At 39.6% G+C, this 14119-nt stretch overlaps 1 protein-coding gene and 1 long non-coding RNA gene across 11 annotated transcripts in view; one reads left to right on the forward strand and one right to left on the reverse strand.

The window, feature by feature from the left end:
* The window catches only part of KCNN2 (potassium calcium-activated channel subfamily N member 2), a 128144-nt gene that overhangs the window by 92936 nt on the left and 21089 nt on the right, over positions 1-14119 (reverse strand). The gene's annotated exons all lie outside the window — the stretch shown is intronic.
* Positions 1-14119, forward strand: part of LOC128902273 (uncharacterized) — a 39815-nt gene that overhangs the window by 17150 nt on the left and 8546 nt on the right. For 5 of the 9 annotated variants that reach the window (XR_008463711.1, XR_008463714.1, XR_008463712.1 and 2 more), the window contains 2 exons: positions 8512-9539; positions 13582-13798. This is a non-coding gene — a long non-coding RNA (uncharacterized LOC128902273). The remainder of the gene's footprint in view (positions 1-8511; positions 9540-13581; positions 13799-14119) is intronic. The other 4 variants (XR_008463718.1, XR_008463717.1, XR_008463713.1 and 1 more) reach the window with 4 other exon arrangements.

Raw genomic sequence — 14119 nt, forward strand, 5'->3', positions numbered from 1 at the left:
GCTTCTAGCTGTGTTTTGAAGAAAGCAATGTGTGTGGTTAGATTTCATGAAGATTTTTTTGCATATGTGCTGTACGAAAGCTTACTAGACCACTGCCTCAGAGAGAATGATGGAGTAACATCTAATTTCTGCATCCAAATGAGATTATGTGTTAACTGTTCAGCAAATACAAGACAACACTTCCTGGCACAGGAAACCTTTAGAGGCAGAAGCTAAAATGATTGTGGATTAAGGCCTGTGGGTAAGCGCTGAACAGACTCCTGAAGACCTCACAGATGAAAGTTAGTCTTTGTGAATACTTACATTTTGCTGGTTGCTTTCAGGTGGACAAGGAGAAGAGAGGGTATAAAAAGCCCCCTCATCTTGTGTATCTATGTATTGACACAGCAGCAAGGCACAGCTGCAGTTTTGAGCTCCCTTATGTCACCATTTCTTGGCATGCCTGCATTGCTCCAGTGATTCAGAGTCTGCCTGCATTTCCCGTGTGACTAGTCCCCAGTAAGAAAGAAAAGGCAAAATGTCCATGGTTCATTTGAGGTCTCTTATTTGTGATTCATTAGCAAAACCTTTAGGGTTTTGTAAAAATGTGTTTATTGAGCTCAAGTGAGATGGCTAACAGCAACAATGATTCTCCTTTTGCTATTGTAATATCCTCAGCGTTGAATTTTAAGTATTTATGTGTATTTGACAGTATTAATCCTTCTGTTTTTTTTTCCCTCATGACAGTTGTAGATCTGTTAATGCAACAGATACAAATTGAATAAGCAAAATTGTCAAGAGCACATTACCTTGAGCTAGGAAGCACAAATTGCTTGTCCAGCCAGCTCAGGTATGTCTCACAGCCTTATTCCCTGCACTTACAGTCTCGAGGTGATCAGTAGAAGGAAGGAAGCCCAAGTCTGTCTGAGCCCACTAGTGTAAAAATGCCCTAAGTCTCACTGCTCTCCAAGGTTTTTGTGTTAATCAAGCATCCTCTTCCAGTCACTTGTGATTCACGGTCTGGAATTGCCTTTCTGAGGTAGAAGCCTCTCTCCTTTTGGGGAAAAAAAAAACATCTTGGAACATTTTATTTCCAGAACTTGGATTCAGTGTCTCCTCTGCTTAAAGTAATTCTCAGGGAGAGCCCAGGTCACCCTGCTCCAGGCTGTGCCTGAGGACAGATGGCACCCTCAGGCTTTCCTCCTGAGGATAGGCCTCAATTTGTAAAGAAAGCAAAATTCACTGGACCAGAATGAGTTAAGATTTCCTTGTTTTTACTTTTGTAAGCAACTACAGCAAATGCATTTAAAAATTTCAGTAAATGAAGGATACCGGCTTGAATGCACAGACTAGCAATTGCTGAAATTGACTATACATACGCCATATACTATCAGCTGTAGAAATCACTTTTTTCCTGTGGGTAAAAGAAGTGAACCCTGCCATCATTGCCAAACTGATAAAGTATGTTTCCTGTTTCCTTTTCTGTATAGGTTTCGTGACTTCTGCTGTATAGTTACACGGTTGCCACTACCACAGGCAGATATGTGTAACTATAAACATGTGGAAGCCAAAGAAAATGTTTACTTAATAAAGCTTTATAAACAGAAAGAAGTATGTAAAGAGTTGGAGCATGAGCTGAGTATTTTATTTATGCAGTTCTTTGCAAGAAACACTGGCAATGCAGGTTAATAGAGCTGCCTAACGAGGGCTAGAAATACAGGCATTTACAACGCATGTAAGAAAGTAGTGTGGCTGTTGTTACAGCAGACTTCCATGTCAGTGAAGTGGTTTAGCAAGAGAAATTTTGCTAGACATTAAGAGAGACACTGATGAGGGGAAATGTCTCTTCTTCGGTATATGTCTTTGGCTGAGCAAGGGTAACTGTTATCTTTCTGTTTATATCTTCTGCATTTTCTGGCTCGCCCTAGACAAGCTCAAAGGGAAGAATCGCGTTTATTCAGCATTATGCTTTCCTGTGCTTCCTTACCCTGTGATTTCTCAGCACTCCTCTCTGCGCCAAGTCTCTTAGATAAACTCTGGCCCCAGCACACAAGCCAGAAGCGTGCTCTGTGTGCCCTGACCATGGACCTTCACCTGGCACTCACACAGAAATACTCCTTTCTTCTCAGCCGTGTTCCCCCTCGATTCACGAAAACAAAGTGTTTTTACACCATGCTGTAAGAGTATTGTAATCTCTCTTTTCCCTTTAGCTACATGAGCACAGACAGGCATCTTTCTGTATGCGGGCCAGTCCTACCCCGCCTTCCAGTAACATCGTGGTTTACAGCCTGTAAGATGCGAAAACAGCGCAGTGACATTGCTCATGTCTCACAACTTGGGTGGCTTGTTCCAAGTGCAGCACACTGCCTTAGCACATCAGAAAGCAGAGCCTGGCTACACTAGCGTGCGGGCACTTCGCTCCCTCTTCTCCGTCTACAGTAAACTTACTGGAATAACAAAGTTGTTGAAGGTCAGGAAGCCACTTTCCAGCCTGAAGAGATCCTGTTTCTTTTTTCATCACTGTTTGCGCATAATTAGGTATGTTAGCGAGAATGCTATGGTTGAAATCCTGCCTGTCATACCTATGTGATTAATCACATTATGAGCTAAACCTTGAGAAGGGCTAAGCACTTGAAAGCATAATTCATTAGATCTTGATATAATCAGTATTCATAGTTCTCATTGATTTAAGCTGTTGAGTTCCGTACCTTTCATGAATAAGGCTGGATTTGACTCTAAATATTTGCCTCCAAAAATAAAACCAGTTGTAAACAGATTAAACTCAGTATCAACCAAGCTGTAGACCCCAAGATAGATAAATATTTAAAAACGTGATTTGTAATTGTCATCTACCATTCCCCTAAACCATTGTAAAGTGATAAAAATGAAACACTTCTGTACCACAGTTACTTTTTGGCAACCTTCTTGAGTGAAAAGGAAACTAAAATGGTTTGGAATTTAATTTGATAACACAGTGAAAAGAATAAATATTTCCAAATAGACAAGCACAGGGCTCAACAACTGTCACTCCTTTGCCATTCAGCATAATCAGGCTGTGCCTGATTAGAAGCAAAAAGTTGAAACTTCTTTGCATAGCAAGCTCCCTTTGCAAGCAGGTAGCATCATACCAAACTTTCAGAACATCCCTCAGCTGCTGGGTGCATTTTTTACAATTAAAGATTTCATTTTTAAGAGGTAGCATTCTGTTTTTTCAGACCTCTGTGGCTCCTGCATTTATAGAGCACGGGTCTTATGTTTCATTCTTTATTACTCTGCCGTCTTTCAGCCAGTCACCTATTCAGACATATAAGGCATTAAATGCAAGCACGCATGAAGGTAGGGAAATCTTCATATTATCAGTTGATAAATAAGTGACATAAGTATTAATGTAGTATGGAAGTATTAACATAATGGACAGCCTTATGTGACAGCATGGTAGCCATCCTAGTAGGAAGATTCAAATCATTACACTTGCACTGCCCTTTAATTATATTCTGAAACATTTCTCAAGTAGGTGAACACTAAACCAGTATCTGATACAACATGTAGGTACCACACTTGATTCTTTTTCTTCAAAAAAAACCAAACAACAAAGAACAACTGTTAGGCATCCAAGTCAAGCTTGTCATAATACAACATACCGCAAGCCCTCATCCAGACCGGGCAACCCACTACACACTTCCCACCGTAAGGTTCTGGTGGATAGTCACATCTCCCACCACACAACTATAGAAGTGGTTTGGGGTTTACATTTAATAATGGGCCAGACTGAATATTCATGTCTACGCACACACTTTCCTTTCTTCGCCAGCCCTTTTAAACAAGATAACCCCAGGTGGCACTAGACGTGACAGGGATTTGACACCTGAAGCTTGCTCTGACACTGTTAGACTTGCATCATTTTCTGGAATGGATCTGATGTGGTCCTTGAGCAATTTTGCATTCACAAAACTGTAGGCTAAAGAGACTACCACAATGTTTTTACTCACAAATTTTTCTGCATCTTCTATGAAATTACCTCATTTAATACCAATTAAAGAACAGAAAAAGGTTCCCTCTTCACACAAGATTCCTGAAGACAATTCTTCAGTTTTAAGAATTTTGCAGTAGCTGCCAAATATTTTAGAAACCAACTAAAGGCCTGGGACAGGTTGTGTTTATTGTTAAAGGTGTTGTTTCATGCAGATAGTGCAGTCTTTTTGGAAGTGATAATTCACATCAGAGTCTTCACACAAGGGCTCTTTTCTACCTAAGACCCCTGTAACTCAGTGAACAAAAGGTGCGTGGCATTCTCTAGTACCCTTCTGAGAGATGTACTATATTAATTCAACTGAGAGAAAGACTGGAAAACAAACGGTGCCTCTAGTTCAAGTACAGAACATAGTGGAGATATTTCAGTGAGCAGGAGTTTCAGTCAGATGGATTTATGCAGTTCTTATTATATTGTGGTTTGACTAAGGCCATAGGTGGAAAAAGATTCAGGTCAAACTCTAACCCTAAATGTTTTTATTAGTACAATATCTCATGCTGTTCTTGCAAGTTGCATTCCTTGTGGCCACAGGTCAGACTAGGAGCACAGCAGCCCAGACCTGGCAATAGGAGCAAGAAAGGCATCACTCACTTTTGGGGTGAACTGCCCTGATGTCTTCCCAGCAGTCAGACAAGTCAACAGCATAGCTCCAGGGTAACTGGCTGCGTAAGAGTGGTGAAAACACTAATATATTTGTTGAAAAATTAATAATAAGATGATGTTATTCCTCAAGTGATAAAGAAACATTTTCATTTAGGTGTGAGAAGAATCTGATACATTTTTGTATCTGGGAAAAGTGAAAGAAGGAGAAAAAGGCAGAATTATGCAACTTTTTAGAAAGAAACAGTATAAGGTTATCCACAATGAGTTTACTTATTTGACAGTACTTGTGTTGTTAATCACAAGTGCTTGAATGCTCACATCTGTAACCCAAATGTCTCCAGTACATGCGTTCACATCTACAGAATAAGGGATGAGAGCTTACAAATTGTTTTACAAATCAAGTCTCATGGTATTTTAATATTCCAGACAGAATCCAGAATGCCTTTCTCTTAAGATCCAAGTTATTGAGGAAGTTAGACAAACTTAACAGAGCATTTGGCCAACAAAAAACCATTGGAAACAAACAAACAAAAAAGCCAGCTTCTTAAGATTATTCCAGAATATCCACTAAGTAAAAACAAAATGGCTTACTGTTTTGTTTGTTGTTTACAACAGGAAATAGCATAACAAATTCTACAATTCCCATTTACAGAAACATAACAATTGGTGGTTTTCCCCTGAAAGAGAGATACAAATTATGTTTCTCACTGAAAGAAGAAACCGGGGTTGACAAGTACATAAGAGAATACTCAGCTTTCAGAAATGGCATAACAACAGTTTCTGCCTCTGCCTACCTTCTATGTGCAATCCAGTCTTGCTCTCTAAGCCTTGTGGAAATACTGAGATAACTGTCATGTAGTTTTTATATGCATTTGTTTAATGTGTTTGTGCAATGGGAAACATGGAAATAAGGTGTTAATAAGGTGTTAGGCATCTCTACCTGTACTATGGAAGGACTGGATTAAAAAAAATAAATCATTGTTCTATAACTCTTACTTGATGAAAAACTGAATTTTGGTAGAGACAAAAGTCCAGCTTCCAAACTGCATATATTAAGTAGTACTAAGCTCTTGTAGTACTAAGCTCTTGTGCTGCCAGGATAGTAATCACAATAGGGCTGAATGGGCACAAACCATGGCTGAGGCTGGAGACAACCCTGACATCAATAGGAAGTTATCATATGCAGGTAAAGTGGGAAACAAAACCTGTTTATTCCCTCTATACTCCTTTCTCAGCATTTATTTACGCCGACAGCCATGAACAGAAACAGCTGTTACATCTCTTTTCAACAGATCTTGAGGCACTTGTCTTTAAAACATGTCTCACAGCTCTCCCTTTCAGCCCGTTGTTTCTTGTGAATTGGCGCACAGGATTATATCACACCTCAGCTCTGCAAAGAGAGGGCTGGACACAAACTTGGGCCTGAGCCAAGGATGTGCAAGTGACTCCTGTAACTCCTTGGAGGCCACTTAAAACTGTATTGGTTTCAAAACTTCAGTGTCAAAGTCCTTGAAACTTGTTGGTGGCTTTGCAAGTAGAAAAGTGACAGCAGAGCAGGCGGGAAGTAAGGGCAAGCTGACAAGTTAGTTGTATTGGCAGAGCATAAAGTGTACAACTACCAAGAACATAAGAAAGCAGAGACTCCACTAAGATTTTACTATGGGATCAATCCTTACTTAAGGATGAGATGTATTCCTGAATAACCTCTTTCCATTTCCCCAAATATTTTTTTTCACCAACAACCCAGTGCGTATCTTTGTTCCAGCTCTTTCCTGGAGCACATATAATAGAGTTTTATGTGATAAGTCTCTGTGGGATGGATTCATCAGGCTTATATAAAGCTAGCAGAGTGCCAAAGAACAATCTAGCCAGCACTGGTTTTCTATCAGAGAACACTGGGATGAAATGTCATCCAGTCAATTCCCTTAGCCAATTCCTTCTGGCATTCCTGACACCAGTTTGTCTAACCTAAAAGACACAAGTAAGGGAAAACACATTGCCCTCCAAGATAATCTCCCCAAAGGCTAAGAAAATCTTAGCAAGCTTTTTAGGTAGACAAAAGACAGTAGATGCAATATCTCTTACTTTAGGGAGGGTGTTGACTGTCTCTCATGACCTTTCCGTTAAGTGTACTGCAGAAACACAGTCCAGGTGGGAGCTACCATGAAACAAATACAGAAGTGATTAGAAAAATCATAGTCAGAGTAGTTCTTAAAGATCCACCATGAAACTGTAAAAATATATCAAATAGACTTTCAAATTAATGATCCGAATCCTTGAGTAGACAGTGCACTTAATAAGTTTGTGTGTGTATGAAGTGGAAAAGATTGCACTCACTTTGGCAGATAGAGAGCATTTAAAATTATCTCCACAAGGAAATAATCTGTGCATAATATTATGCTTCTGTGGGAATAATCAACTACAGAAGTTCAACTTGAAGAACATCTACGCAGCAGCTTTGCGGGAAACTAGCTGGGGATGGAACAATTTACAGACCAAAGCGGCTTTACCAACTCCTAATTCCGCAATATGGCATCATCTGAGGTATTAGTAGGACTATCAGTAGTCAAGACTGACTAAGGAACCCACATGAGTAAAAGCCTTTCTAATGAGAATATCGTGCTCAAAGTACCACTGTTTAGAAACTATTACATTAGTGGAAAGCTTCTAGAGGAGACTAACAACAACTGGAAACATAAGGGGCAGAGTGAATGGGGGAGTCAGAGATGACAGTGATATTTATTTAGTCTAGAGGCTATACTGCAATGAGAAAATGAATAAATATTTCCCCATGTCTCCTGGATATAGGAGGAGAAGCAATAATCCTGAATTGCATATAGATTAGATGTCTTTGATTTTGTGGATGGTTAAGAGCGAGAATGGATTATCTAGGAAAGATTATAGCATGTCCTAGAAAAAACTTTTGTTAGGAAACTTTCGGGCAGAGTTCCTGAGGTTGGGAATGAACTAAATAATCTTAAAAGGTCCCTTCTAGCCATATTCTTTGTTCTATCTATAAGAGCCAAGCATTGAGCTCCTGCTCTCAGCTAGTTTTAGAAAAGCTCATGACATATTCTTGGCCCAAGGTATATAATAGCTCACCAGCTTAGATCATTACTTTCCTGCTGCGGACCTCATCTACAGAGTGCATGCCATTCTTACCACAGTCAATATTGCTGTCTCTCACTGACCTCTCCAGCACCACCACGGAAAACCTGTGTTTCCTAACCTACCTTGTGTTTGTCTCCCTGACACATTACTGAAGGGACAGATTCCTTTTCCAAACCCATACTTGTTTGGCTTTTAATTAAGATGTATTTTAAAAAACTTCCAGTAATGATCCAGCCATAGCTTTTTTTCAGCAGCAGCTCTGCGGTGGAAACACAATTTATAAAGTTCCATCTACTGGCACACAAAAACAGATAGCTGTCCCTACACAACATTTCAGGACTCTGGTGTTATGCCAGTGCCGTATGATGCAAACGTGAGCAACATTGTGTTCGCATGCCTGTTGGAGAACAATATGCAGTGCAGCACAATGCCATGTGTCAGCTTTTGTCTGCTGATGGCAATAATTGCTTGGGCCAAATGCATCAATGTTTCAGAACAATAGATTTCTTTTTATGCCGTTTCTAATTTAGAGTAACAAATGGTTTTTATTTATTTCAACTGTGGTTGGTTCTGGTAATAGTGTTGGACTGATACCCACAGAAAACAAAGCTGTGTGTTCACCCTTTCTTCTCTGTTATTGCTGCAGAAAAACAGCTTTAAGACGCAAATACTTTAAATATGGTGTAGGTAATCTATCTGATGAAAAAACACTTAAATTCTCCTCTCTTCCTGCTATCATCACAGAATGATCTTCAATAGCACCTTTTTCTTTTTTTTTTCCTCCATAGGAAATTGCATAACATTGCTGAGAACAAGTTCTGATCCTAAATTAGAAGAACGATCCATACTTTGGCTGAGGGAATGGCAGTGTCCACTACTGGCAGACTTCTCTCAAACCTCAGGCTTGTCATCCTCTCTGATTTTCATAGCAATGCTAGATAGAGAAATTTCTCCAGTTACTGCTGAATCTTCAAACTCCCTTCTTCAGAAAAGCATTAAAAAAGTAATGAAAAATAAATTCAGACATCTGAAATCAACCTTCAGCATGGAGATGCCGAGTAAGTCTGGATTAATAGATATCAGAGGACAGATCACCTCAAAAACCTGAACAGAACACAGTCATACACGTGCATCCCAAATTGTCTTAATTTACAATAGAGGAATGAAACTTAACGGATCAGTAAATCAAGATAATGGGATGATACTAATGGCACAACTGCCCCTTTATATCTCCAGCTCACTAGAAACTGCTGCTCCCCAAAGAAGACAACCTGGTTGAAGCAATCTGGCTACATATCTTCTCCATCCAGGACTGTGGTAAACCTTATATGTGAAAAGCATACACACCTAAGAATGAATAAAAATGTAGAAATAGTTTGGTTATCATGTGACATGCCAAAATCTGTCTCAGTTTGTGCCTGCAAAGCTCTAGTTTGTTTTCATTGCAGGTTTTCAAAGACCTGGTTACTCCAGAGGCACATCCATCTCCAGGAGTCCTCTAAGACCACTGCATTATTCTGAGCAAGGCAAAGCCCACAGGTGAAGCAAGCAAGAAGCTGAAAGAAAAATACTTGTCTTTGAGGCCTCCATAGATTGAATTTCTGAAAGAGTTCTGTTCTGTCTTGCCACATTGCAGAATTTTCTCTATAGAAGTTATCCCGACCATAACCATGGAAGGGGAAAAGAAAAAGACATGCGCTATGCAATCTCCCTTAGGTAGATTCTTCTGTACAAGCACAAAAGAAAAGACTAAAGCTCCTTGCAATCCACCAGACTTTCTTGACCTGCAAATCCAGTTTGCTAGGGTATTGCCTAGGTAACAGTTGTTTTAGAAATTTCCTAATGCAGATTAACACTCTGGGCAACCACTTATTCAGTAATTCCGAACCAAATCCTTAACATACACCAGTGTTCCAGACCTCTTGTGACTGTCCTGCAAGCTGCATAATCTATGAATGTGTTGGCACACAAAAGTGTGTGCTAATTAATAGATTCATTATCACAATGTGATACACATCATCAAATTTTTACATTGTCTTTGATCCAACAGTCACTGGCAATATTACAATGCACAGTAACTACTTTAAGTTATCATATTATTATCCTTCTATGCATGTTTAAAATTTGCATAGCTGCAAAACATTAATTTTGTTCACAGTTGGGGTTTCTGTACACTGATGTCTCACTTGAGCAGTGTAAAGCAAGAATTGAAATCTCTTTGCCAAAACTTTTCATTTATTTTCGACACCCCTGAGCGACATCTTAGCTGCCTTGAAAATACTTCCTCTTTGTAATAAGCAGGAGGCACTGGCTGCTTTTGGATCATAATGCCTCTCTTCCTTTTTTTTTTTTTTGGGGGGGGGGCAAATTATCATTTCAGTCAGTAGATATTAATTAATTATTTGCATGCATCAGTCAGCAACCAAAGGAGAAATTAAAACGCCAATATGTCTTCATATCTTATGAATGAAATTCCATATAAAAATGATTAGGAGTTGCAGTTTTTCTGTCTGAGACCTAAGTGCTTGATCCTTTACTACTGTTGTGGGAAAAACACCTCCATCCATAGGCCCTCTCCACCCCGAAATTAGAAGGAACACCCAAGAAAACTGTGTGGTCATTTTCCCCATACAGAGAGTATCTGTTGTGCTCTTGCATTGGATCTATATGTTCTTTTAAGAAGACTGAGGCAGGCTGAGCTCCCTGGAGGGTGGGCAAAGGGGAGGGCTTTGCCTCAAGCCAAGTGCCATCTCAGGGGGCAGATGTTCCAGCAACAACAGCATCTGGCTGGCAAGAGAGCAGTGGACAGTGAGTCTTCTACAGATCCTTTTTACTTCTGTTCTGCCCTGATGTGTTGATTTATGTTTTCTTTATTTCAAAAGAGTTACATTTCTAGTTTTTTTCAATGAAAACCAGGATTTTCTGATTTTGAAAGTCTTCTGGTCTTCCATTGGGAGTTCACTGTAAGGAGGAGATCTGAGCAGATCCATCTCAGAGTTTGGACTGGCTTAGCCTCCTATCCAAATGCCTATAAAGCACTATATCTTCATTGTTGGAAACAGTCAGATGATACTTCCCCATCACTTTACAATTTAATATAAAACATTAACACCACACAGTGTCATGGTCACCAAGCGATCTAAGCACAGCATATTGCAGGTACTTGAAACAGGGTCAGTGCATGCTGCAAAATGAAGAGAGTAACAGCAATGAATAAATGACACATGTAGAAAAAGAAATTGGATGAGGAATAAAGTCAAGAGACAGGTTTTGATTTTTAGGGGCTATAGAAAAAGCATTTATTTAGGGACTCTGTTTTTGAGGGTTTTCCCTTTTATAGTTTCTAAAACAGGATATTGCATCAAATACAAATACCAATACCTGAATCTTATGAGCAAGGAGCTACTTACATATCGTACATATTTTTGTTCCAAATTGGTTCTGACAAACAATTGCACCTTATTCAAACAAGTGTAAAGAATGGAGAAAGAAACATAAGGGGAAAGATAATACCGTGACAAAAAAAAAACCAAACCCAAAATACCTCTCTCTACCAACAGGACAATGGAAGTGTTAATTTCAGTAGCTGTAGTTACGTCAAAAGCATGAGATAAATGTTTTTATTTTTATTAGAACAAGAACAAGACTTATGAAAATAACCTAGTCATACTTTTACTTTAAAGAAAGAGTGGGAAATCTTATATGGCAGCATTTTGAGCCTTAGGTTCAAAACTTTAGTTTTGAAAGAATTAATACGTGTTACATTTCATACAACAGATGTTCAGCAGAGCTAGCAGGAAATCACCCTATTGTACTGACATTTACGAATTAGTGTCTGTCCCAAATCAGATCACGAAATGTTGATGTTTCCCACAGAGGGGAAAGTTCCCAAAAAACTTTCACAGGGAAAATACTCAAAATATGCAAATTATTAAGGACTACTAACACCTTCCTAGTTCAAGCAAAATAAATTGAAATTTTTGTTTGTTCATTTGATGTTACTGCATGTAGAAAGATAATGAAGCTTGTAGACCTCAAAATCATTTACCAATTTATCAAAATCAATATCAGAATAACAGGTGGGAAACAACATCTTTCAGCCTTTCCTCATATACTGCCATCAAGACAGGATGGGAACCAGGGACAGACGCTGACCGAAGCCATTGCTCTGGTGGTTTAAGATGTTATTGCCTGAAGTGAGAGTTCAATTCCTAAACCAGATCCAGTGGGATGAATCATGCTCTTCCTGCTTCTCAGAGTGAGATCAGAATCTTGTTTAGCTTAATATAGTTTCCTTTGTCCTAAAGGTAATGACAAGCACTGGAAAGATCCTTTCCATCCCTTTGTTTTAAGTTCTGGCAAAGAGACAGTAGCAAACAATCCTTGGAAAATAGCTTTTTAATCCACTGCATTTCTGAAGTGAACCTCTAAGTGAGGCTTGATAGTCTAAATCATGAAAGCACAAACACCTAGAGGAACTTTTAGCAGCATAATAATGAAACATGCTGCAGACTAGCCCTTTTTCTTTCCCTTTTTCTCTCATGAGCTGTCTCCTGCTTCCCACGGACTGTTGTGAAGCCATGCACATGCACACAAGGTTCTGGGCTCCTTTTATCTTTGGTAACCTATCCAAAGCTTAACATGAATGCTGAAAGCAGTCTCATTAACAACAAATGTGACTTAATAGTCCAAAGTTTCCAGCACACAAACTCCTTTCTTTTGTGAACATGAAGCAGTGGATTTGAGCTAGCCAGAGGTCTGGACTTGAAAATTAATTGAAAAAGTAACAGCAGTCCTTGCCAACCTAAAGCTAATAAGCCGTACAGCCACCTTCTGTGCTTATTACACTCCCTCTCCTGAAGACAAAGAGGATGTTTAATGTTTGCTAGGGACACTCGTCATTGAGCCGCACAGCTTGCATCCTATTACTTTGCTTTACTTTAAGCTAGTACTGCTAGCTCCGTTCTACTGCCTCGAGCCAGCATTACAAAAAGGGGGAATCATGGAGCCAAACCCACCTCCCAGCAGCCGCCCGCCCCCACTGTAGCAGAGAATGGGGACAAGGGGATTTAATCCCCCTTACTTATGGTGTTCAGGTGATGCAGCAGAACAGTGTACAAATATCCAGTTCCTATAGAGCACCGGCATGGAGAACGCCCCAGGTTTATGGAGAATACACTGTATACAAGGGAACCAAATCTCAAATCTGAATTTGACACCAGTGCTAAGATTTATTTATTTATTTTTACCCACTAAGTGTCAGATACAATTGAACTGGTCATGACTAAAAACCCTAACAGGACATGACAAAAACCAGAAAAAAGGGAGTGATACTACTGTGTACACATACTGCAGTGGCAGAGCAGCTGACTGTACGCAGACCCTGCAGATAAGGTATTTCTTGATATTCTTATAGATATCAAGGAAAGAGTCCAACCTGATTTGACATCTGACTTGATCTGATTAGAGACTGGGCCTAGGTTTGTTCAAAGTTGGCTTTAGGTTTGTTTACAAATGTGGGGTTTTTGTGGAGTTGGGAAGTAGTCTGCATAGTGCATAGAGGTAGTTTGGTGGTGGTTTTTGTCAGGGTTGGGTTGATGGTTTGACTAGGTGATCTGAAAGGTCCGTTCTAATCTAGGCAATTCTATGATTCTATGATTCTGTAAGAGCAAGAAGTGGGTCTGGAAGAGACCTGCACACCTCCTGCCAGGATAATAATATACAGGAGATGCATGTGTGAATTTTAGCAAAAAATACAGACGACTCTAGCCTATGCAAAATGGCCTGGTAGGTTTTGTGTTTATTTAAATTGTTCATTTTGCACAGGTTGTTTTCATTAACTAGACCTTTATTTCCAGGACGGTGAAGATGTGGTGCAGCACAAAGCCTGCCACAGCCTGCCAGGCAGCACATCAGCCACCATCAATACAAAGGTGCCTGAAGGCACCCTGTGGAAAGAAGCCTTTTTCCAAGAGAACTGCAAGACAACCTGCTGGATTTTTTGTTTGTCTTTGAACGCCACCAAACTTAAGTAGAAAAACAGATGAGAGGAAAAGACAGAGTCTAAATTTACAGGTAGTCCCTTGCAGCCACAGTAGGAGCTGAAAGAAATGCTAAAAGAGCACCGGGTGTCACGACTTGACAGAGAGGGAAAAAAGCCCACAGTTATGATAAATGTTCTCTATGCACATTGATAGCTATGAAGCCCTCCTTCATACTCATTTTATCTTTTCCTCAATTCAGAAAACTGTATGTGTCCCAAAGAACTACATATGTTTTCATATTTCCTACATTATCACCACAGTGGAACTCCTATCTTGGGCTAGGATAGTTTAGCGCAGCAGGAATACAAAATAATAATAATAATGCTTATATTCTTTACAGATCCTGTAGGAT

Source organism: Rissa tridactyla, chromosome Z (assembly GCF_028500815.1).
Source record: "Rissa tridactyla isolate bRisTri1 chromosome Z, bRisTri1.patW.cur.20221130, whole genome shotgun sequence".
NCBI classification, from domain to species: Eukaryota; Metazoa; Chordata; class Aves; order Charadriiformes; family Laridae; genus Rissa; species Rissa tridactyla.